This window comes from Lissotriton helveticus, chromosome 1_2 (assembly GCF_964261635.1).
Source record: "Lissotriton helveticus chromosome 1_2, aLisHel1.1, whole genome shotgun sequence".
NCBI lineage: Eukaryota > Metazoa > Chordata > Amphibia > Caudata > Salamandridae > Lissotriton > Lissotriton helveticus.
Window position 1 is genome coordinate 452884043 of NC_136058.1, and position 27122 is coordinate 452911164.

Genomic DNA, 27122 nt, shown 5'->3' on the forward strand with positions numbered 1-27122 from the left:
CACTGGAGTGGATCATCTCGTTCCTCACCGGAAGAACCCAGAGAGTCCGCCTCCCCCCGTTCACATCCGAGGCCACCGAAGTCATCTGCGGTGTACCACAGGGATTATCGCTCAGCCCCACCCTCTTCAACGTCTACATGAGCGCCCTCGCAGCCATCGCACGCCAACACAACCTCAACATCATATCCTACGCAGACGACACCCAGCTGATACTCTGCCTCACCAACGACCCAGCCAACGCCAGAACCAACCTACACGAAGGGATGAAATACGACGCCGAGTGGATGAAGAACAGCCGCTGAAACTGAACTCAGACAAGACGGAAGTCCTCATCCTAGGATCATCGCCCTCCGCCTGGGATGACTCCTGGTGGCCCCCCGCCCTGGGCACCACTCCCAAGCCAACGGACCACGCACGAAACCTGGGCTTCATCCTGTACTCCTCCCTCTCGATGACCAGACAAGTCAACGCCGTCTCATCATCGTGCTTCAACACCCTGCGCATGCTCCGCAAGATCTTCCGATGGATCCCCACTGAAACCAGAAAGACGGCCACCCAGGCTCTCATCACCAGCTGACTGGACTACGGAAACACCCTCTACGCCGGAACCACAGCCAAACTTCAGAAAAGACTCCAACGCATCAAGAACGCCTCCGCTCGACTCATCCTGGACATCCCCCGACGCAGCCACATCTCCGGCCACCTTAGAGACCTGCACTGGCTCCCCGTCAGCAAGAGGATCACGTTCAGACTCCTCACCTGTGGTAAATAAATAAATAATTACCGGTACTATTTTTCTATGCATTAACTGAAAAGGATAGCTCAATAAATAAGAGGCAGAATCCGTGGTATCTGAGTCATACGGGCTTTAATTAAGTGGCTCGAGCGAATGGATCATCGGGTTCCATCACCTGCTAAGGTTCAGGAAGGGACAGACACAGGAAAAAAAGAGGGACAGGCGGGACAGCAGCTAATATCTCATTAACATCATACAGTATATATAGTAAAACAGTACAATTGCATTGAATACAGTAGGCGTAACAAGTGACAAACGGAAGATAAGAACATATGGGCGTAAAAAGAAGGCGTGCACAGGGTGTGCACGGAGGTGTGTGATGTAAACGTCACAGAAGTGTCATAAGTGGGTGGATACATGGAGGGGGCTTCATGGGCAGCTGGAACCTTTAACCTACTGGTGCGCGCAAACGGATCATGACGTGTAACTGGGGAGAGCTGGGGGCTCTGACTTCTAGCACTAGAAGAGGAGACTAAAGTCTGGGATATCAGAACGACCTGTACCTATAGCATATCTGATATCTTGTGTTTGGAGTACATGTTGCTTGAATCTAAAAGTCATCAGGGCAAAGGCTACTTGTCACTAAGGCTAGTGCATGCATATATTTCCTCATGTATTGCGTGTGCTATGGATCTTCTATGGATACTAATTCAGTAATTTACTTGCATGGAGACAGGAAGACTAGACTATAGATGAAGATGTTTATGCGGTTCGTTAGCTAGGAATGTGAAGCCGCAGAGCTGAACTGATAACTATAGGCATAACATATTCTTGGCAGGCAGGCAGACTAAGCCAGGCCGGGCACCGCGTTGCTTGGCAGGAAGTAAGTGAAGGGTCAGGGATGCGGGCGGGGCTGCATCTCTCCTCGGAGTGGTTCAGGAGACTGGAGGCTCGAATCTGGTGTCCGGGCCCTGTGAGGCCTAGAAACGGGTGCAACTCGATGATTTATCGTGCATAATGTAAAGACGTTGGCAACATAGGCCTAGAAGCCTAATTCACGCTGCTTTCATGGGGGACTGGATAACTGACATATTAACGTTGGACGCAACTGTAAATGCGTCTTTATTCGGCCATGGGGGGAAATATGCATATTAATCATGCACATATAACATATGATGGGGAACACGTAGGGACACATAACAGGGCAAAATTCGATTTTCCTCACACCCATGCACACAACAAGGCTCTCCACGACTTGGGCCCCAAATACCTCAACAACCGGCTGACCTTCTACACGCCCACACGCCAGCTACGGTCGACCAGCCTCGCCCTCGCCACCGTTCCACGCATTCGCAGAGCCACCGCCGGGGGACGTTCCTTCTCCTACCTGGCAGCCAAGACATGGAACTCCCTCCCCACCCACCTTCGGCTAACCCAGAACCATCTCTCCTTCAGGAAGCAACTCAAGACCTGGCTTTTCGAGCAGTAACGGACCCCTTCCCCCCAGCGCCTTGAGACCCTTACGGGTGAGTAGCGCGCTATACAAATGCCATGATTGATTGATTGATTGATTGATTGAACCCAACAAGAGAACAAACAAATTATCACCAGCACATTTCTCAACTTGTTGTAAGGAGGAAGCTCTATAAAATCAAGTTGCATTCTTGTAAATGCACCTCTCTCCCGTCCTATAGTTCCCAAACTCACAACAGTTTTTCTGTTTGGATTGAACTGCCGACAGATTAGACATCTTTGACACAAGCTTTCAGCAATCATTCTGAAATTTGGGTTATACCAGGTCTGTCTAAACAACCTAATCATTGCGTCCCTCCCAATATGAGCTTGACCATGGTACATTCGAGCCATGTTGGAAATCATGCTGTCAGGCATGACTGGTCTTTCATCTTTGTAAACCCAAATTTCATCTTCTTCTCTTTGTCTACATCCTGATTTTAGCCAAATGTTTTTCTCTTCCTCACTCGCTTCTTCCTGCATTTGTTTCACTTCCTGCTGTGGTTAGCATTAAAGGACTTCAAACATGTTCCGTTTGGCGTTCCCGATTTATGGATGCCATAATTCTGGCACAGTATTTTGCAATTGAATCAACATATCTGTTCCCACGAGTGATGTAGTCATCACCTTTCTTGTGGGCGGCACATTTCACAACAGCAATCTTGTCTGGTAACTGTATAGCGTCAATTAACATTCTCACAAATTCAGCATTTCTGATGGGGGATCCTGCAGAAGTCAAATAACCTCTTTGGGACCACAGTTGCCCATAATCATGGACAACCCCAAAACCATACTGACTATCAGTCACTATGGTAACTTGGATTGCTTTTCCCAACTCACATGCTCGAATCAAAGCAATCAATTCTGCTATCTGAGCAGAACAAATTTCTTTCAGACAAGAGGCTTCTAAAACATCTGCGACAGTGCACACCGCATATGCAGCACTTAAAGCACCTTCTTCTGTTCTCAAGCATGAACCATCAACAAACATTACATAATCAGACTCAGGTAAGGGCTTGTCTTTGACGTCTGGTCTGGGCCTAGTACGGTACTCCAGAACATCCAAACATTTGTGATCAACTTCATTTTTCACCTCAACTTCCATGGTATCAGGTAACAATGTAGATGGATTTGCATTCACACAACGAGAAATCGTCACATTGTCTGCTCCCAGAATGACCTTTTCATACTTTGTCATCCTGGTATTGGTAAGATACTGACTCTTTGTTCTTGTGACGAGAATCTCCACAGAATGAGGTACATATACCCTTACTGGAAATCCCATCACAATTCCTTCACTTTGTTCCAGACTCACACTTGTGGCTGCTACTGCTTTCAAACATCCTGGCAACGCTTTTGCAACTGGGTCTAGCACTGCTGAGAAATACGCTATGGGTTTTCTCAGTTTACCATGTCTCTGAATTAGAACTGACAATGCGCACCCTTCTCGCTCACTGCAGTACAGTTCAAACTCCTTCTCATAGTCAGGCATTCCTAACGCTTGAGCTTCACACAAATAATTATTATAATTTTTTTTTAACCTTTATTTTGCAAGTTTTAGCTTTACATTGTGAATCTTAATGCACGGTAATGTATGATACAAGTTCCAGTTTCGTACATATGATAGCGTTGAAAGGAAAAAAAGCTCCCCCCTCTACCCTACCCAACCCCCTCCACCCCCCCACTATTCCCCCAAATATAACAACCAAGGGAGGAACAAGTTCAACCAAAGTGTCCATAGATGATGCCAGTCTTCTCAGTCCGTGATTGTGCTCTTCAAGTGAGGCAATATCCCTGGAGCAGGAGCAGCGATCCATTCAAAGCACTAAGGCCCACCCCACATCCCTCTCTCCCTCGTACCCCTTCGCTCCACCCTCACCCGCTATTCCATGTCCCAGCCACAGTCACTCGTCTGGATTACACCACAGTCGCAGCCACATCTCCAGTGTCAATAGTGTCCACAGCCGCCTGCTGGCTCAAAAGATATGATATCAGGGGCCCCCATATATCTCTAGGCCGGGACTTCAGTGGCAATTGTTCTGCATATGTTTGACATATCCTGTATCCATGTCTTAAATTTGGGTGCTCTGCCCCTGCCCCACCTGCAAGCTACCTGACGCCAGGAGTCTGCCCATGGATAGGAATTTGCGGTGCGTTGTGTCTATATCAATGACCAAGCCCAGCAGAGCCCTGATGGGGGTTGGCTCAACAGGAGTGCCCAGCATTTCCGCCAGCCCTTCAAAGGCTTCCCCCCAGTACATGGCCACCTGAAGACAGGACCACGCCAGATGCAAGAAGTCAACAGGACTCTGACCGTTACGGACGCACCTATCATCGTCTCTGAGATGGAGCCTATGCAACCTCGCTGGGGTATGATAAAGCCGGTGCAAGAATTTAAAATGAAGCAGGCGCAACCTACTGCTGCCAGAGATCTCTGCCGTCTGGAGGAAAGCCATCTCCCATTGGTCATCAGAGAGCGGTTCATCAAGGTCTGCATCCCACTCCTGTCTAGCCCTTACCAGGGATCGTGGAGGCACTACACGAACTCGTGAGTACAACAGGGATATCACATGGGAGGAGCCTCTGTCTGCAACATTAAGTGGAGGGAAACAAACGTGTCAGGCTCTTTTGGGAAGTCAGGAGTTTTGGCTCACACACTCTGTCGAAGCCTGGTGTAAAGGAAGAGGTCCATAAATAAGTGTGGGCTATCCCCAAAGAATTGTTCCGTTGTTCGAAATACTCCCCCCAGGTATAGATCTCCCCAAGTCGCATATCCCAGTCTGTTTAGTATATTGTGACATATCTTCTCAGTCGTAACAGGCAGCAGCGGACAGCTACGTAATGATAATCTAGGGGAATACATCTGGGCCACCCCCTCAGTCCGTGCCAGCCAGTTCCACGCCCTGACAGTGCAGTCCACAGTGGACGGATCCACACCTCTCTCTTTATACAGAGTAAACACATACCCCGACGTCGGGACTGGGGCCATGTATCCGTCTTCCACCGCAAGGTGGTTCATATACGGGGAGGGTGAAACCAATAAACTGCGCAGTGCGCCTGCGCACTATAATAGTACTGCTCGAAGTTGGGTACATCGAACCCCCTAAAGCGATATGGCAGCATAAGGGTGTCCAGCTGTAGCCGCGCTGGCTTACCGCCCCAGATTAGTCGCACCATTTGCGTTCTCAGTGTTTTAAAAAAATAGGCACCTGCATGGTAAGGGATATTTATAAACAGATACAACAATTTGGGCAATAAGACCATTTTAATTAAGGATATCCTTCCAGCCATAGAGAGGGGTAGTCTAAGCTAACTAGTGATGTTGTCTGTCACCTTAGTCATAGCACGCCCATAGTTCGTCCTCATCATTGCTTCCTTATCCCTGGTCACATAAATACCTAAATACTTAAAGTCATCCATTTCCCACTGCAGTGGGTAATCCAACTGGTGTGGAAGCGTATTATCAGTTAGGGGAAATACGGCAGACTTGCCCAAGTTTATTTGCACCCCGGCCATAGCCCCAAATTTGGTGATCTTGCGCAGGACTGGGTTTAGGTTGTCTTGTGGCTTAAGAATATACAACGTAATATCGTCCGCATAGAGGGACACCAGCAGCTGCCTAGAGGGGTAGATAAGGCCCCTGTGGTTATGGGGTTGTCGTAATTTGGCGGCTAGTGGCTCTATTGCTATGGCAAATAAAACAGGGAAAAGGGGGCACCACTGCCTCGTCCCCCTAGAGATGTGGAAGGCCCCGAGCGGGAGCCGTTAAGCAGGACTCTGGCACAGGGTACGGTATACAGCAATTCGATCCAGCCTAAGAAGGATGCTGGTAGCCCCATACGTGACGGTGTCCCCATCACGTAGTCCCACTCTACGGAATCAAACGCTTTGGTGGCGTCTAAGAAGACAGACACCGCTGCGCTCTGTGGGTCTATGTCCTATACTACCGGCAAGGAGGGTCCGGGAGTTATGAGCCGTGGCTCGATTCGAAACGAACCCTGTCTGGTCAGGCAGCACCAAGCGCTCCAGGAGGAGATTCAACCTCATAGCTAATACTTTAGCCAGGATTTTGGTATCGCTATTTAGGAGCGACAGGGGCTGGTACGAATCGCAAACATCAGGGGGTTTGCCGGGTTTAAGCAGAGACACAATCTGGGCCTCCCTCATGGTCGCAGGGAGACAACCCTCCTCCAGGGCCTCATAGAATACTGCCTTTAAAATGGGAGCCATAATGGGGACGTAGGTCTCGTAAAAGTCAATGGGTATCCCATCAGATCTCGGGGCCTTCCCGGACCGCATGGTCATGATTGCCTCCTTAATCTCATCAACCTCCAGCTCAAGAGCCAGGAATTTGCATTGCGTATCCCCCAGCCAGCCCAAGACAACGCCCTCCAGATACTCCCCGAGGTGCAACGGAGTCTGTCGCTGCGACGCATACAGCTGTTTATAATACTCCGTCAGAATAGACTTCTGGTCCGGGAGAGTACTTCGAAGCACTCCCTGCTCATTTTGCAGTGCAAGGACATAATTGCTCAATCTTGGGGGTCTCACTGCTCCCGCAAGAGACTTCCCTGGTCTGTCCCCCTCACCATACACTCGAGCCATGAACTGCTTCCTCAGGAACTTACACTCCCTCTCAGCGACCTCAATATAGGAAGAGGTGTGGCGCCGCGGCCAGGGCGACTGACTCCGGAATCTGGGGATCACGGTTCGATCCCCGGCACCGGCGGCAGATTAGCCCAGCCCCATGTGACTCTGGGCAATAGCTTGCTTAATCTTCCCGACGGCCCCCAGCGCCTAGAGACCCTTACGGGTGATTGTGCTCTTACAAATGTGGATTATTATTATTATTATATATTCCATCATTTTCTCTCGCATCTGAGCCCTGAGCTCTCCTGTCCCAGCATTGCCCAGTGGGGCCCGCTCCAGCTCCCCTAGTTCAGTCTCCAGCTTAGCCAGGGTGCGGCGGATAACTTTCAAAATGCCCCCCCTTTGGAGATGCACCACCCCCGCACAGTCACTTTAAACGCCTCCCACACCGTCGTTAGTCTGTCCACTGATCCCGTATTCCTGGGGAAGAATTCAACAATTTCCTGATCAATCTCCGCCCGGAAGACAGCGTTCTGCAAGTGTAAGGGGTTCAGTCTCCAATTCAGATAGGGGGAGAGGTCTAACGGGGGTCTCATCACCACCAACCCAGGAGAGTGGTCAGAAAAGGTTCTAGCCAGGTGTGTCGCTTTGTCAACCCAGTGTGCCATGCCCACCGTTATGAACACATAATCTAACCGGGCCCAGGTGTGGTGCACAACCGAAGAATGTGTCCCTTCTAGCCGTATGGGGCATAAATGGTGCCAGGTATCCAACAAATTCTCGGTAGTTACGATGTCTTGCAGTCTACGTTGAGTGTTGGTGTAGTATGCCGCGGTAGCGTGGGAGCGGTCCAGCCTAGGGTCAACTACAGTGTTAAAGTCCCCACCCCAGAAAACATATCTAGGCCCAAGCGTGCGCAATTCGCCTCGAAGCATGAGCAAGTGATGAGCATCCTCTACGTTGGGCCCATAGTAGTTTGCAAACACTACATCATACGAATGCAGTTTACCCCAGAGCATACAGTACCTCCCGTCAGGATCCACATCCGTCCCTCCAGCAACAAACCTAACACCGCGTTTGATAAATATGGCCACTCCTCTAGCGTATCCGGAATAGGATGCGAAACAACTATGTGATGCCCGTCGTGATTCAAACCGGGGCATACTACCTTGTGAAAGGTGGGTCTCCTGTAGCATAACCACATGAGCATGATGGCGCTCAATATAGCCTAATACTTGCCTGCGTTTCGTAGGGTCGTTCAATCCCCGGACATTCCAGGAGATAACTTGTAGATCAGTGCCATCAGCGCTTTTTTCAGTCATGACTATCACTCAACACGGTCTGTTTTTTACTTTGGTCACATTCACTCCCCTCGTAGCACCCATCGCTCTCCCTCCTCCGGGTCCCACCCTTCCCCTTTCCCTCACCCCTCCCGCGCCAGCAGCCCCAACACGCCAACAACATATTCCCACCCACCCCTCAATCGCCCCAACTAATGGCGCCTGCACTTTAACGTACAAACCAAACCAACAGAAAAACAACAAAAGGGGGAATGCCCTCAATTGGGTAGCCACTAGGGGCCTCTGTCACACCCACCCAGCCTTCTTATCTCACCCATCCGCAACCACCTATACGATAGGGGTCGGTCTGACGGGACGGAGGTGAGCGTTCAGGCGGCCAGATATATACACAATTTGTAAGCTGTAGTTATACACCACCATTCTGCATAGCGTCCATGAGGCCATAGCTGCATCGCAGCCAGGTGCTGCTTCCCATGCTGCCCCCCAGTGTCAACCTGGCTCCGAAAGTGGTGAGTGAGATCTCGAGCGCCGCCTCTCAGCCTCCTCTCGCCAGGAGGTTTATTTTCCACGCCCGTGATCGGCAACTTGATGTTGCTGATCGCGAACGAGGAAAAAGTCTTGCCAGGATGTCATATTGCTTGCTTGCGGTTGCCAACTTGACGTTGAGGACCGGGAACAAGCAAAAAATAACCGCTGCACTACGCTACTGTGCTACGTGCAGTTTGCATAGTGCGAATTTGCACAAACTCCGCAAACTACGCAAGCGTAGCGTAGTGCTTTGCCCAGGTTTAGTTTGCACAACGGTGAAGGAAGGGGGCGGGGCCTGAGGTGACATGTCTGAAAACATGCAAACACGCCCTGTGGCATGTTTTAAGTTGAGGGTTTAATTCTTCTTCAATCTTGAGGGTCCCTGGGGGCCAACTAGCCCACCAGGCACCTCCAGTATGGGCCAGGGAGCTGCGTTGCAGAGAGGTGTTCAGAGGCCACGCCCCTTTTTACACCGCTCTGCAACGCACCTCTGTGGCACTTACTGGAGGTTCCTAGTGGACTAGTTTGACCCTAGGGACCCTCAGGATTCAAGGAGACGTAATCTCCCAACTTAAAACGCACCATTGGGCGCGTTTACACAGTGGTGAATGGAGGGGACAGGGCCTGAGGTGACGTGTGCAAACACGCCCTGTGGCACATTTGAAGTTGGGGAAAAAAATCCTCCTCAATGCTGAGGGACCCTGGGGGCCAAGTAGCCCACCAGGTGCTTCCAGGAAGCGTCACTGTGCTGCGTTGCAGGGAGGTGGTGCAGGTCATGCCCATTTTTACATCTCTCTGCTATGCAGCTCTGTGGCGCTTACTGGATGTACCTAGTGGGCAAGTTGGACTCTAGGGACCTTCAGGATTGAAGGGGAATTATTTCTCCAACTTAAAAAACACACAGGGAATGTTTGCACAGTTGTGAAGGGAGGGGATGGTGTAGGAAAGTGGCTCTATATATACTGGACCGAAGTAAAATCAGCCGAACTACGAATTCCGATTTACTCACCTGTTATCAGGAGAGACTTCAGTGCTCCATCTTTGAGCCCAGTACTGATCCTGAAAAGTAATTCTAACCGTACTTACCAGTAACTTGAATTTGCTTCCGTAGGATATCATTACTTGCTTTTTGCTGAATAAGTTTCTAATTGTCGATTTTTGAAACTTGCAAATATTCCTCTAAAATCAGCTGAACTACGAATTCCAATTTACTCACCTGTTATCAGGAGAGACCTCAGTGCTGCATCTTTGAGCCCAGTACTGATCCAGAAAAGTAATTCTAACCGTACTTACCAGTAACTTGAATTTCCTTCCATAGGATATCATTGCCTGCTATATATTATATTTATAAATATATTTAAAAAATATAAAATAAAAAAACAATACTAGAATTTCAATATTTAGTCAAGTCAAGTCAAATAATTTATATAGCGCGCTACATACCCAGAGGGTCTCAAGGCGCTTGAGGAAGGGTGGGGAATTGCATGTCGAATATCCAGGTTTTAAGTTGCTTTCTGAATGCTATGTGGATCTGAGTGAGGCGAAGGTGAATGGGAAGTGAGTTCCAGGTTTTAGCCGCTAGGTAAGAGAAGGATCTTCCTCCCATGGTGGTTTTGTTGATGCGAGGTACAGCAGCAAGGGCTTGGTTGGAGGAGCGAACCTGGCGGGAGGGGGTGTAGAAGGAAAGTCGTGTGTTGAGGCATTCGGGTCCAAGTTCGTAGAGTGCTTTGTGTGCGTGGGTTAGGAGGCGGAATGTTATCCTCTTATTGACGGGGAGCCAGTGGAGGTTTTTCAGGTGACCAGAAATGTGGTCTTTACGCGGGATGTCTAGTATGAGTCTGGCTGATGCGTTCTGGATGCGTTGGATTTTTCTGAAGTTTTGCGGTGGTACCGACGTATAGGGTGTTTCCGTAGTCCAGACGGCTTGTAACCAGTGCGTGGGTGACCGTTTTTCTAGTTTCGGTGGGGAACCAGCGAAATGTTTTTTTGAGCATGCGAAGAATGTTGAAGCAAGATGATGAAACGGCGTTGACTTGTCTGGTCATCGAGAGTGAGGAGTCCAGGATGACGCCTAGGTTCCGTGCGTGGTCCGTCGGGATGGGTGCTTTTCCAAGGGCCTCTGGCCACCAGGAGTCGTCCCAGGCGGAGGGGGAGGTACCCAAGATAAGGACTCCTGTTTTGTCTGAGTTCAGTTTCAGACGGCTGTGCTTCATCCACTCGGCTACTTCTTTCATTCCTTCATGTAGGTTGGTTTTGGCGGAGTTAGGGTCTTTGGTGAGTGAGAGGATCAGTTGAGTGTCATCAGCGTAGGAGATGATGTTGAGGTTGTGTTGGCGTGCGATGGCCGCGAGGGGGCTCATGTATACGTTGAAGAGGGTGGGGCTGAGTGAGGATCCTTGTGGCACGCCGCAAATGACTTCAGTGGCCTCTGATTTGTATGGTGGGAGGCGGACTCTCTGAGTTCTTCCGGCAAGGAACGAGGTGATCCATTCCAGTGCTCTTCCTTGGATTCCGATGTTTCTGAGGCGTTGTAACAGGGTGCTATGACAGACTGTGTCGAAGGCTGCGGAGAGGTCGAGGAGGATGAGGGCGACTGTGTCTCCATTGTCCAGTAGAGTTCGAATGTCGTCTGTTGCTGCGATGAGTGCGGTCTCAGTGCTGTGTTTGGCTCGGAAGCCGGACTGTGAGGAGTCGAGGGATTTGTTGGTTTCGAGGAAGGCGGCGAGCTGGTTGTTGACGGCTTTCTCGATGACTTTGGCCGGGAATGGAAGGAGCGAGATGGGCCGGTAGTTTTTGAGTTTGGTGGGGTCAGCTGTGGGTTTTTTCAGAAGGGCGGTGAGTTCGGCGTGTTTCCAGCTTTCCGGGAAGGTGGCGGAGCTGAGTGAGCAGTTGATGACGTCTCGGAGGTGTGGTGCTATGATGGAGTCTGCTTTGTTGAAGATGTGGTGAGGGTATGGGTCTGTTGGGGATCCTGAGTGGATAGAGTTCATCAGGCGGATGGTGTCCTCAGTGGAGATTGGGTTCCAATCATTAAGGATGTTCAAGGGGGGTGAAGGTACGGCAGAAGGTTGGGTGGGTTGGTCTTCGGGTTGGTTGTCGAAGCTGCTGTGGATGTCTGCGATTTTGTCATGGAAGAACGAAGCTAGGGAGTCGCAAAGGGTTTGAGAGGGAGTGATGTCGTTGGAGTTGGCAGTAGGGTTGGTAAACTCTTTGACGATGTTTAATAATTCCTTGCTGTTGTGGGCGTTGTTGTCTAGTCGGTCTTTGAATGCGGTTTTCTTGGCAGTCCGGATCAGTTGGTGGTGTATGCGAGTGGCGTTTTTGAAGGCGTCCCTGGTGCTGGAGTTTGGGTCTTTTTTCCAGGCCTTCTCAAGGGAGCGACAGAGTTTCTTGGATTTTTTAAGATCATCGTTGAACCAGGGGGCGTTTTTGCTGCTAACTTTGATTTGGCGTTTTTTCAGAGGTGCTAGGTTGTCGGCGCTGTTGGTTAGCCATTGAGTGAGGTTAATGGCTTCTTGGTTGGGGTTCGAAGAGTGGGCAGGGGGGTTATGAAGAAGCGATGAGGAGATCTGGTCGATGGTTATTTTGTTCCAGTTTCTTCGCAGAGTAGGTTGAGGATGGTTGTGGGTTGTGGTCTTTTTGTAGACAAAGTGAACGCAGCTGTGGTCCGGCCAATGGAGAACTGTGGTGTGACTGAAGGAGATGTGTTTGCTGGAGGTGAAGATAGGGTCGAGTGTGTGACCTGCGTAGTGAGTGGGGGTATTAACAAGTTGTTTGAGTCCGAGGTTGGCGAGATTGTCCAGAAGGGTGGTGGCGTTGATGTCGTTGCTCTTTTCCAGGTGAAAATTGAGGTCTCCCAATAGAATGTAGTCCTCGGAGGGGAGGGCGTGTGGGGTGATAAATTCAGTGATGTCTTCACTGAATTGTGCACGGGGTCCTGGTTGCCTGTAGAGGAGGGTGCCTCTGAGTGTGGTCTTGGGGTCGGTGTGGATCTGGAAGTGAAGGTGTTCGGCGCTAGCGAGATTGACGTCTGAGCTGGTTGAGATGCGGATGGAATTCTTATGGACGATAGCGATGCCTCCTTCTGTTTGGTAGGTACGGTCTTTTCGGATGATCTTGTAGCCTTCTGGGATGGCAATGGTGATGTCTGGGGCTGAGGAGGCGTTCATCCATGTTTCTGTTAGGAAGGCGACGTCCGGAGAGATGGTGTCTAGTAGATTCCAAAGGTCGATGGCGTGTCTGTGGACCGAGCGGGTGTTGAGCAGGATGCATTTTAGGTGGTTGGTGTCAGATCTCTGTTTGATGTTAGTGGGTGAGGAGTTGGACTTGGTGCTGTCATACTTGCAGGAGTTGCATGAGAAGGGTCCATGGGTGTGTCTAGGAGCGGCTTGGGCGCAGTTGGGGAGTCGACCGGGGTTTAGGGCTGAGAGGGTGGAGGCGTCGTATGTGATGCGGGTGGGGTGGGTTGGACGGGGGCCAGGGGGTCCGGCTCTGGGCGCGGTCCAGGCGCGGACGGGCGTAGACGGGCTTACCTTTGGCGCACCTTCGGCGCGCATGGGGCGCTTCCGCTGCGCGTAAACGCTGCGCGATAGTCCAGCAGTCATTAATGGAGGGTGGAGGGGGGCGTAGCGTGGGCGGGGCGGCTGGGAGGCGGGAGCGTGGGGGGAGGGACGGGCTGAAGGCACAACCAAATGGCAACACGTAGAAAACAAAACACAAAGGCTAACACGCCGATATTCGGGCACAGGAAATGAAAATAAAGGTAATGGTAATGCTAATTCAAATACTTCTGTGGGCACAGTTAAGCACACAGGCACCAATTACGAGTCAAGAGTCAACATAGGCAGACACACGGCACAATCAATAAATGTATAGCAGTGCGAGGCGCTTGTGGAGGAGAGCAGCGCTACGATACCCAGAAGCTGCAGGAGGCAAGGGGGAGCAACCGCTGCGTCTGGAGACAGGCTGGTCACAAATATGTTTTCAATTCATATTAAAAATATGTAATGTAATTTAAAAAATAAAATATCTAAAAATAGTTTAAAAACATTTATTAAATCAGTATGAAAAAAATAAATCTAACAATTAATACATCTAAAAATTGTAATTTACAATACCTTTGAAATTCACTGAAAAAAACGTAGCTTTCAGACATGTTATAGTTAGGAATTAGCATTTAGAAAACCTTTGTAATTCACTGAAAAAACCATAGGTTTCAGAAATGTTTTAGTTAGGAATTAGCATTTAAAAAACCTTAGAAATTCACTGAAAAAAACAAAGGTTTTAGGGGTGTTATAGTTAGTTGGACATTTCACACATACAAAACCAATGAAATTCCTCCGTTATAGGGAGTTGTACTAGGTATAACTCGCGCGCCCACAATCCACTGCTGATGATGTCACATATTACATCATTCATGACATGGTCAGTGGCATCACTGATGACATCACTGATAACATCTCAAATGACATCACTGATGACATAATCCACGTGACAATCAGATACACCTCATCATACACTAGTATAACCTTTCATCACTCACTGTAAAACACAGCGTACCATATTTGAATCCATTGACACACCAAAACAAGTATCTAAAAACCCACACTGTGATTCCTAGCTCTACAAACACATCTAATCACTTACCTATAGATTCACTCATACATGCTGTCAATGATCAATAGAACACTATCAAATATACTTATACACCTGTATCGACATTACAGACCAGCACACATCCTATTCACTTATAAAGTCATCCTACTCACTTATGCAAACAATGGATCATACTTACATTATTATTTTTATTTATCATTATTTATATTTATATGGCTGGCTCAGAAGTGGTCGCTCCCTGCATTGGTATCGTAGCGCTTCACTGCTTGTGCTCCACAGACATCGTAGCGCTTCCCTGCTCCTGATTTGAATTTAAGCCTAGCTGCAATCAGGATAGCGCTTCACTGCTCTTGCATTTAAATTAGTAATTGTAGCCTGGTTATCATCGTAGCGCTTCACTGCTCCTGGCTGCCCACTTTGCATAATTTGATTTGTAACTGAATTTGATCGTAGCGCCGACTGTAAAGCTAACATTGTTTACTCTTGCATAGCCCTGCTTGTGTTGTTTTCGTGTTCGATTATTTGCTGCCACCATTTTGTTGCTCTGCCTCCCAGCCCCTCTCTCCACCCCACTCCCGCCTCCCAGCTGACCCCACCTCACCCCTCCCCCCTCCTCCATCATCCATATATGACAGACACATTAGCGCGCAGCCAAAGGTAAGCCCGTCTACGCCCGTCCGTGCCTGGACCGCGCCCAGCGCCAGACCCCCTGGTCCTCACAAAATCCTCTCCTCCAACATCACGTATGACGCCGCCGCCCTCCTAGCCCTTAACCCCGGACGCACACCTCAATGCTACGAAGCTGCCCCGAGACGTACACAAGGTCCTTTCGCCTGCCGCTCCTGCAAATTTACCAGTATCAAGACCCTTACCACTACCACTAACCCCAACCTCAGCTCCGACTCCAACCACCTGAAGTGCATCCTGCTGAACACCCGCTCAGTCCACAGACATGCCACCGAACTCTGGGATCTACTCGATACTACATCACCGGACGTCGCCTTCCTTACTGAAACATGGATGAACGCCTCATCAACACCCGACATCGCCACAGCCATCCCGGACAATTACAAGATCATCCGAAAAGACCGCACCATCCAAACAGGAGGAGGAATCGCCATCATCCATAAGAACACCATCAAAATCACGACCAGCTCCGACGATAACCTTACAACCGCCGAACACCTCCACTTCCAGATCCACACTGACCACAGGACCACACTCAGAGGCACCCTCATCTACAGGCCCCCAGGAACCCGTAAACAATTCAGCGAAGACATCACTGACTTCATCAGCCCATATGCCCTCGCCTCCGAAAACTACATTCTACTAGGACACCTCAACTTCCACCTGGAAAAGAAAAACGACTGCAACACCACCACCCTTCTTGACAACCTGGCCAATCTCGGTCTCAAACAACTTGTTGACACCCCTACTCATGTTGCCGGACATACGCTCGACCCAATCTTCACCTCCAGCAAACACATCTCCTTCGATCGCATCACAGCTCTTCATTGGACGGACCACAGCTGTGTTCACTTCAGCTACAAAACCACCTCGAACCACAACCCCCCACAACCTATCCCCCGAAGAAAATGGAATAAAATCACCACCGACCAACTCCTCACATCGCTCAACCGAAACCCACCCGCCCTCTCATCGGACCCAAACCAAGCTGCCATCGAATTCAAACAATGGATCACTCACAGCGCCAACGAATTAGCACCCTTGAAAAACCATCACACCAAACAAGGCAGCAAAAAGGCCCCCTGGTTCAACGAGGACCTTAAGAAATCCAAAAAGTTATGCCGCACTCTCGAGAAAACATGGAGAAAAAACCCATCCACCGACAACATGACCACTCTCAAGGCAGCCACCCGCAAACACCAGCAACTGATTCGATACACCAAGTATTCAGCATTCAAGACTCGACTCGACAACAACGTCCACAATAGCAAGGAACTATTCAACATCGTCAAAGAATTCACCAACCCCACCGCATCCTCAAACGACATCACTCCCTCCCAAGACCTCTGCGACTCGTTATCCTCCTTCTTCTACAACAAAATTGCCGACATACATAACAGCTTCGGAAACAGTTCCAACAAACAATCCTCTCCACCCCCCTCAGAACCTAAACCGCCCTCTAACAACCTCAGCGCCTGGAACCCAATCAACACTGAAGACACCATCCGCCTAATGAACTCCATCCACTCTGGCTCACCAACCGACCCGTGCCCCCACCACATCTTCAACAAAGCAGACTCCATCATCGCACCCCTTCTCCGTGATGTCATCAACTGCTCCTTCATCTCTGCTACCTTCCCAGAAAGCTGGAAACATGCCGAAGTCAGCGCCCTCCTGAAGAAACCCACAGCAGACCCCTCTGAACTTAAAAACTACCGCCCCATATCCCTCCTCCCATTCCCGGCCAAAGTCATTGAGAAAGCCGTCAATAGCCAACTCGCCGCCTTCCTCGAATCCAACAACTCCCTCGATCCCTCACAGTCCGGCTTTCGAGCCAAACACAGCACCGAAACCGCCCTCATCGCAGCAACAGACGACATCCGTACACTACTGGACAACGGAGAAACAGTGGCCCTCATTCTACTCGCCCTCTCCGCCGCCTTCGACACTGTCTGTCACAACACCCTCATACAACGCCTCAGCAACATCGGCATAAAAGGAAAAGCCTTGGATTGGATCATCTCATTCCTAGCTGGAAGAACTCAGAGAGTCCGTCTTCCCCCATTCAAATCTGAGGCCACCGTAGTCATCTGCGGTGTGCCACAAGGATCATCACTCAGTCCTACCCTCTTCAACGTCTATATGAGCCCACTCGCTTCCATCGCGCGTCATCACAACCTCAACATCATCTCCTACGCTGACGACACCCAGCTGATCCTTTCCCTCACCAAAGACCCCAACACCGCCAAAACCAATCTTCACGAAGGCATGAAAGAAGTAGCCGTATGGATGAAAAACAGCCGCCTTAAACTTAACTCAGACAAAACGGAAGTGCTCATCCTAGGACCATCCCCCTCTGCCTGGGATGACTCTTGATGGCCTGCGGACCTGGGCTCAGCACCCACTCCCACAGACCACGCACGTAACCTTGGCTTCATCCTAGACTCTTCACTCTCGATGACCAAACAAGTCGACGCCGTCTCATCCTCCTTCTTCAACGTACTTCGTATGCTCAAAAAAATCTTCCATTGGATCCCCACCGAAACAAGAAAGACTGTCACCCACACATTGGTTACGAGCCGACTAGACTACGGAAACACCCTTTACGCTGGAATTACAGCCAAATTACAGAAAAAACTCCAACGCATCCAAAACGCATCAGCGAGACTCATTCTGGACATCCCTCGCCAAGACCACATTACCGGCCACCTAAAAGACCTCCACTGGCTTCCCGTCAACAAGAGAATAACATTCCGTCTCCTCACCCACGCACACAAGGCCCTCTACAAACTAGGGCCCGAATGGCTCAACACTCGACTATCCTTCTACACACCCACCCGCCAACTAAGATCCTCCAATCAAGGCCTCGCCGCAGTTCCGCGTATCCAAAGATCCACCATGGGAGGTAGATCCTTCTCCTACTTGGCGGCAAAGACCTGGAACTCACTACCCACTCACCTCTGCCTTACACAGAACCACATCTCCTTCAGAAAAGAACTTAAAACCTGGCTATTTGATAAATAATGAACCCCTCCCCAAGCGCCTTGAGACCCTCCGGGTGAGTAGTGCGCTATACAAATTCTTGAACTTGAACTTGAACTTGAACTTGAACGAATCATCCCCAAGGGGATCTCTCTGCGTCTGGGAGGCAAACAGACCAATGTGCAGAATACTCATCTAAAATAGCCAGGTCTTGAGGTGCTTTTTGAAAAGAGTCAAGGTAGTGCATGCCCGCAGGTGTTCCGGCAACAAATTCCAATACTTAGGGGCCAAGTAAGAGAAGGCGCGGCCTCCCATCTTCACCTTCTTAATTCTCCGCATTGGAAGGAGATTTTGCCCACTGGATCTGAGCTGGCGGGCTGAGACATACCATTCTAGTTTTTTTTGTGAGATATCTGGGTCCAAGTCCATGGAGTGCTTTAAATACTAAGCATAGGAGTTTGAAAACTGCTCTTTTCTTTATTGGGAGCCAATGTAACTCTCTCAGTAGGGGGAGAGATGGAGTTCAAGCTGGCTTATTCAATGCTAACCGTGCTGCCGTATTTTGAATGAGTTGTAACCTTGAAAACAAGTCTTCCCTCATCCCTATCAATAGCGCGTTTCCATATTCTAGTCTACTGACTAGGAGAGCCTGTAACAGGGCCCTTCTGTTGGTAAGAAGGAGCCAAGGAAAAATCCTTTTCAGCATACGCAACATTCCGAAGCACTTGCGTGACAGAGTCTTAACATGCTCATCCATAGAGAGATTGTTATCAATAACAATGCCCAGATTTTTGGCCCACTTTGTTGGGATGGGAGCTTCTCCTAACTCACCTGGCCACCTTTACTTAGCTACACACTTATACAAACACTACTTCATCTATTCATATAGATAGTAACTCATACTTAGTGTGTTATAAAATCACTATTACAAGTATACAGTTATCCATACGGTTACTCATACAATCAATGAGTCTTATGTATACTTATTTATATACAACTGACACATACACTGCCTTTTATTTTTCTAGTTTGTTGGACATGTACCATTGAGAGATATATTTGCTCATCACCACACCCATAAAGATATTCATTCACCCAAACAACTGTTATAACATGTAGTCTTAACCTCATATACCTACTGAATCAACTGTTCACACATCTTTGGGTAGTCACACACCCCCCACTGAACCACACACACATTTACTCTCCAATAAAAATACTCAGTTAACTAATCAATAACTAATATAGACTTTCACTTACCTAGTAACCAACTGGAGAAGCAGTTTACACAACAACTGACAAACTGATACGGATATTCACACAGTTTAGTCACTATCCAATATATTTAGTGTGACACTATAAATTAGTCAAGTAAACAGTCAACTACCCTGCTACTAAATCCTGCATCCAGATATTTATATTTATATATCCACTAATTCTTCAATGCAGATTGCTATATATATAATACATATTTAAATAACGAACCAAACCACATTCACTGGATGATGTAATCAGTGATGTCACCCTGATGTTCCCTCGGCGAGTCCTGCATGAGGGCTCCTGACCCTCAGAGCCTCGCCACAGCTATCAGGGGAGGGTGTCTTAGGCTAGGCACCCATTCACAAGTGCCTGCGATGGCCTGCTACGCAAACAACAGATTGTATTATAACACACAGGATGCCCTGCCAGAGAATTATCGCCCTCTGCCATGCCAATTTGAATCATCACAGCTTTACTCCTTTGCTTTCCGTCTCCCCTGTGCCCTGGGGCAGGCTTTAGACCCTTGAACGCCTGCTACTTGTCTCGGGGAGGTTTTCTGCACATGATGTTCGAGTCACAAGGTTCTTCCCCTTTCTGATCGGGAGATGCTGCAAAATGGCGGAGAGGCAGATCAGATGCTACACTTCCCTAATGCTCCGTTGGTGGGTCATACAGGGGGCCTTACCGAGTCTATCGAAGCACGCAGCGACTATCATGGAATGCGACATGCCACGCCAGACACCCATCTACGAGTGACTGTGGCAGATTGCCTCACTGATAACAGAGGGTACTACAAGGAGCAGGACACCTTGACGGGGGGCTATTGCCCCCAGATCAACATATGGCTGATGTCACTCGACTTGCCTTAACTCTAACGGCCATGCTTAATGCTCGCCCTGTGCTCTGGGATGGGCTCTGACTCACCAAAGTGTAGCCGACGCGCCCTGCTGTTCTGCACTCTGGCGGGTGTACTGACAGTCCTCTGGCTTTCATTAAAGCGGCGACGGCATGGGGCCGCGTTCCGGAGTTTCTGACACATTTCTCAGTGCAATGACCGACCCCCACTCCTATTCCTGGGAGAGTGACATCTCCGGGACAGCCTGTGCCGGATTGCCTGATTTCTCCCTGGACTGGACTAGGAACATGTTTGCCATGTTGGCTGTCACAGTTTTTCAGTTGTTTCAACCATCTCTACCCTTCCCCCCTCTTTCCCTTCCCTACCCATCTACCTGGCAGGGGGGGTGCCTGGACCCCCGGGAGAGGTCACAGCAGATACCTAGCCTGATAAACCACTTTTCTGAGACGGCGGCCCTACCTGACAAAAGGTGACGATGACTTCTGTACTATGTTTGAAAATCCTGTCCCTTAATGTGAAGGGCCTCAATTCCCCCAACAAAAGGCGTCAAATATGGAGATACCTCTTATTACAGAACCCAGACATAATCTGCTTGCAAGAGACGCACCTCCTCAGGAATGACGTAAAATCGCATGGCTCACCCGCGTTTCCCCCCATCAGTTTTGGTCCTCAGCAGCCACCAAGACAGCGGGCGTAGCCATCCTCTGCGGGGCGGGCATTCCACAGGGCGACACTAAAGTAGTCCGGGACACTGAGGGCAGATTTCTTAAGGTGGGGGTCAGGAGAGGACATCGCACACTTACCCTTTGCAATGTTTATGTGCCAAACCAGGGCCAAGACGCCTTTCTACACAGCATTCTACAGGAGCATGTAGTGCCAGTGAATATGGACCTCATAGTGGGGCGGAGTTGGACCACAGCGGGGGCGCATTTCATGGGGTGGGAGCTATGTCGGCAGCAACGAAAAAAATCTCTTACTGCTTTAAATCACCGCTCTTATTCTCGCATCGACTTTCTCTTTGTGTCCCATTCTCTGGTTAAAGATACCCTCTTCGCGGACATCTCTGATATATCAGTATCTGATCATGCTCATGTGGAACTTCTCCTCCATGAGTGCTTCGCTCACTCTAAGCGTCCTACGAGATGGCGATTTCCACCCCACATTCTTAGGGATCCGGTAGATAGGGAAGAGCTCCAAACTGCCATTTCCTCCTATTTTGAAACTAATGATCTCCCGGAAATGCCTCTCCCTGTTTTGTGGGATGTGTTTAAAGCTACGATCCACGGTACCCTTACGTCTATTGCTATAGCTAGGTCACGGGTAACTCGCCTATACGAGACCAAACTCACGCACGAAATCAAAACGTTGGAGAAATTGGACCAGGAGCGACCTTTGGCGGTCCATAAACGGTGTTGCTTAGGGCACATAAAATGAATAAGGCAGAGCACGCTTTGCTTGCGTTGCGTCAGTGCTACTACGACGGAGGGGACAGGGTGGGTACTGTTTTAGCACGTCGTTTGAGAACGTGGGCAGCCAAAGCCCACATCGCGAAACTAAAGCTGGGGGAGGGATTATGGGCTACCGCAGAATCGGACAAACTCCAAGCATTTCAAGATTACTAGGCAACTGTATATGCTCAAGATTCGCCCGCCCTTCAACTCATTACGGCAGCCCTAGATGCCTGCGACTGGGACCCTCTGAGCGACTACCACTCCAAGCTTCTGGAGGAGCCAATTACATCAGAGGAACTAACTAGTGCCCTGAAGGAACTCCCACTCGGCAAAACGCCAGGCCCAGATGGGCTTCCAGTTTCATTCTATCGCACTTTCCTGCCGCAACTTCAAACGTATCTGTTACGCCTTTTTAACTATTTCACAGATGCTGTAGGGCCGTCCTCAGATATGGCAATGGCTGAAATTGCCCTAATTCCTAAGCTGGGGAAAGATCACATGCTCTGCTCTTCCTTCCGCCCCATCGCCTTGTTAAATACAGATCTTAAATTATACACCAAAATACTGGCAAAACGACTTAGCATGCATCTGCCCAACCTCATCGAGCCGGATCAGGTGGGCCTTATTCAACAATGCCAAGGGGCGGACAACCTGCAGCAAGTCGCACACCTTGTAGGGAGGGCGCGGCACAGGAGGATTCCCACCTGTCTGCTCTCACTGGATGCCAAAAAGGCATTCGACCGAGTGGATTGGGGGTTTCTTCGTGCTGTTCTGCAGAAAGTAGGTCTAGGCCTGTGAATGATAGTGCACATCATGGCTCCTTGCATCTCCCCCCTCGCTAGGATTTGTGTCAATGGGCAACTCACGCAGCCCATCTCCATTCTGAGGGGCACCAGCCAGGGTTGTCCCCTGTCGCCCCTATTGTTCGCCCTTGTACTGGAACCGGTCGCTATTATAATCCGCCGGTCACCTGATATTCGCGGCCTTGCGCTTGGGGGCATAGAACATAAGATTTCCTTGTTTGCGGATGATATGCTTCTTACCCTGTCTGAACCGTTACACTCACTTCCATCAGTACATACCATGCTTCAGTTCTATGAGCAATTTTCAGGGCTTAAAATTAACCATGCCAAATCTTGGGCCCTTAATCTCACGATCCCGGCTGATGAGATTGCGACCTTGCAAGCCCTCGTCCTGTATCAATGGGTGACCAACTCTATACAGTATCTCTGCCCTAATCTAACACCAGACTTAGCCACCTGGTCCCAAGCTAATTGGCAAGAATACAAAAACTCAGTCATTACCGGTTTACGGGCATGGAAAGCTTTACCGCTTTCCTGGTTGGGACGTCTTAATACAGTCAAAATGTCCATCCTCCCGAAAATTCTTTATCTATTTCAAACCCTGCCGACACCCATTCCGGAACCCCAGATCCGGGGACTGCAACGCGAGCTAACAGCATTTATATGGAGGGGGGACCGCGATTCTCTAGTAAAATTGTAATGCTTCCGCTGGATAGAGGTGGGCTAGCTTGCCCTAACCTGATAGAGTACTACTGGGCGTCACACCTCCACTTTATACCAGAATGGACTGCATGGGAAAATGAGAAGTTGTGGTTCCACATGGACAGAGCGGTCACTTGCTGCCCTCTCTGGGACCATGCATGGTTGCTTCAGGAGGCGCGCCACCGCAGCGCCTACATGGCAGCTCCTACTAAAACAGAGCTTGATATTTGGGACAGAGTGGCCGTGCGTCGGGGCCTCACTACTTTCCCATCCCCGCACACCCCAATTTCTCACAACCCGCAGTATCCCCATGCGTGCTGTCCGCCCTATTTTGCAACCTGGACAGATCATGATTGCAGAACGATTTGCGACTTATTTTTGGGAGACGACATCAAAACATTTGCCCAATGTAAGCAAGAATTTAGGCTGGCCGAGAAAGACAAGTTCCAGTATCTTCAAATCCGGCACTGGCTGCAGGGATCTTCTCTATCGCAGGCAGCCGCGCGACCATTCACACAGTTTGAAAAGTTAGCACGTACCATTAGCTCTTCCAAGGGGTTAATCTCCCGCATATACCAAATCCTTCAGCACTCAAAACGCTTAGATCCCCACCCATACCGATTGCATTGGCAGTCCCTGTCAGATGCCGACGTTGCTCCCTGCCAGTGGACGCCCCTTTGGCGCGACATTCCAAAAACTTTCTGTAGCATCCCCCAGCAGGAATCCACCTACAAGGTGATGACTCAGTGGTACTACACTCCATCTCGGCTTCAAAAGATGTTTCCCAACGCGTCTTCCCTGTGCTGGCGCTGCACACAAGCGATTGGTAATTTTATACACATTTGGTGGTCGTGCCCTCTTCTTGCTACCTACTTGGAAAGAGGTCCTTAGCCATATTAAACAGGTTCTCGGGTACCCATTAACTGAAAGTCCACTTGCTGTCATTCTGGGCCTTAGGCCAGTGAACCTGCGAGAAATGACCTGCCGAGACCGGCATCTCAGTCTCTATATGCTGGGAGCCGCAAAGCAGACTATTGCCCTATATTGGAAGATAGCGGAATCACCCTTGATAAATGTTTGGTTCACTCGCTTATGGCACACAGTGGCAATGGAGCTGCTCACGGCGCGCATACAGCTTCGGGAAGTTAAATTCACAAGGCTGTGGAAACCGCTGGTGGAGCATCTGGGGCGACTAGAAAATGCTAGATTGCAACCACCAAGACTCCGAGCCTTGCAGCTTTTTGACGACGCAATACGCCTCACTGACCCGGAGAGCTTTTGGAACTCCACTGACAAGTCACCCAGCATAACCCCCACAAGTATTCATTAGGACTTCAACATCTCCTTTTCAGTTACACTGACTACCACCGACATCCTTGACTCTTCCCCGCGTGTCACCAGAGATCATATATGTTAAGGCTAGAGCAATGCCTTCCAGCGGTACAAAATGATTTGGAAACTATAATAAGGCGCCACACACTCCCCCTGACATATTATCCCTCCTTTCCCTCTACTTTTCTCCCACTATTCATCCCTCCATATTGGTTGTATATCTGTTTCTCTTTTCTTTTTCTTTATCTTTTTATTGTTCATGTTCCGCAGCTTACTGTTACAACAAAGGCATCGTAACACAACATAGGCATGTTATATAGCGACAGAGTGCTAACTTGTTGGAATTAATTTTTTCTTACACTGCAGAGGTCTGCTCCTATTGTTGGGCAAATTGAGCTATATGATATTAGCGCTAGTGATGTATACAGCTGATGAAGCCTTTTGCCATTGATATGCCTGGTAGGCCTATATAAAGCGATCCCATCTGATCTCCTAGGCCCACAATGCTCCCTCTGTTTGGGAAGATAGGTACCACATAGACTCTTGATTTCCTTCTTTAGGTCGAGCTGGAGTTGCAACCGAAGGATGCTCCAGTTCGACAACTTTAGTGAGCCGTCTCGGGGGAATTAGGGACAGGAGGGTGCCACGCGCTTCTCTTGCAGATTGCTGGATTTGCCTGCGTGAACGCGCACGTCGGCTCCGTCCACATTCCCAGCAAGTCAGCCTAACGCACGTGCATGCACACATACACACACACGTGCGCACGCGCACTTACACTTATTTACACACACACACAGATACACACACACACACACACACACACACATGCACACACACGCAGGCACCCAGACGCAGGCAGACACATACAGGCAACCCCCTCTCCCCTCCCCTCTCTTACCTAACCGGGCTTCGGGCTTCTCAGGAGCCTCGCAAAGCACTCGAGCTGCTCTGCCATGCCTGCAAGATGCGGGGCTCTCCCCTTAGGCTTGGGGGTCCCGCAGTCTCCCCGCTGGTCTTCCCCCGGGCCCCCTCCTGGGTCCCGGGACTTCAGGTACGGCACTTCGCTGTTGCTCCGGGCTCGCGCTCCGACCTCCAAACGAAACAAAACTTTAAAATGTTGCGCATGCGCAGGCAGCCCCCGCCCTCCCACTCCTCCCAGGCCGGATACTGAGCTTGTTTGAATGCTAATCGAGTGTGCATTGCGTTTTAGCAGTGAATGTCAGACCATTCACCACAATGGAAAATATGCCCCATCCGTGGCTTTGATGAATACCTTGTGGGACTCATGAATCTTTCATGCCAGCCCTACATTTAGGAGCTTCCAGCTTCTACAGATGAAAGGCAAAGCTTTGGGAGCAAGTCGGTTCCTGCTGGAGCGCTGGCCCGTGTGCCGCCGAGCTGGCTTTCGGATGCATCAATGGAGTCCAGGCACTGATTGGGGACGCTACAATGGAGCAAGGCAGCTGCACAGAGCTGCGCGAGGAAGATATGAAACAGGAGAGTGAAGGGAACCAGCTGGTTGTATAAATTTCGCAGTATATACGCGCATGCGCGCACACTTGGGTTCACACGCTAGCACGCACTTGTAAAGACATGCAACCGCGCACAGACACACACTGTATGCATATAATCTTTTCTTCAACTGGGGTACAATAGCATTCTTGTCGAAATAGGGGCAGTGTCAAGCGCCTAGATGACACAGGCATCTACATAGTGCAGTGCTCAGCTCTCCTGGGGATCTTTATGTAATTCCTTCGGACTGATATATTGGGAACAAAACGGCAAGAGGGGGTTGGAGAAGAAAAAGTAGAAGTTGGCTTTCTGTGTTGTCTGTTTGTGGACAGCAGCCATCTCACCCTTTCTTTCACCATTCATACAAAAATGTTTGCAATCATCTGGAGATAGAGATAGTGGCAATGAGGAGTATCACTTCCAATCTTCCGTTCTCACTCGTTCTGATGTTGCTTGTTCAGTGCACAAAATCAATGTCGAAAATGTTCACATCTTTTCAGTTCAGTTGTAAAGGTCCCCAGTTTATTAGAGATTACTGGACTAAATGTACATAAGGCCACTGGGCGAAGATACTTCCCTCTAAAACTATATACATATGCTGCCCTTGGGAAAGGGGTTGAGTGGGGTATCCCTTCAAAACTACAGATTGTGTATGCCAGTATACAGTCTCTGCTTTTCAAGGCTACTCCATGGGTGACTCTGCAGAGCACCAGATTTGCAGATTAGGGGGTTCTTCAAATTCAGCCCAAAAGAAGAAAATACAGGTTCATTTTAATGCCAAAAGACAAATGGGCTGGGAGAGCTGGCCCAGTTAGTGGAGGATTTTCATCCTTACAGGTGATCTCACGTCATTTAAACTGCCACCATCTGGGGCGCTGAAGTGCTGTGTCATGTGTCTTATCAGGTGTCTTTTTTGGGGGCCATAGGAGCCTGGTTCCTCTTAAAATCGTATACTGGTTCATTATGAGACATGCCATCTCACAGCAATTATTTTATTGTCAGAGCTCCATTTTCTTACAGAAGGAAATCTGGCACTACACTCTGACCAGGAAGCTGTGTTCCTACTTTTTACAGTTCCTGAAAGTCACGTAGAGTGCTCTTAGCTTGAAGCCGTGTTTTTTTTAGCTCCCAAATTATGGAGTAGGCTACTTTCCACTTAACAAACATTGATGACAAGACTATGTGTAGGAAACATGTTAAAATGTATGTTTCCGATTAGTAATTGTCCCTAGCATACAGGGCCGGCGCTAGGCA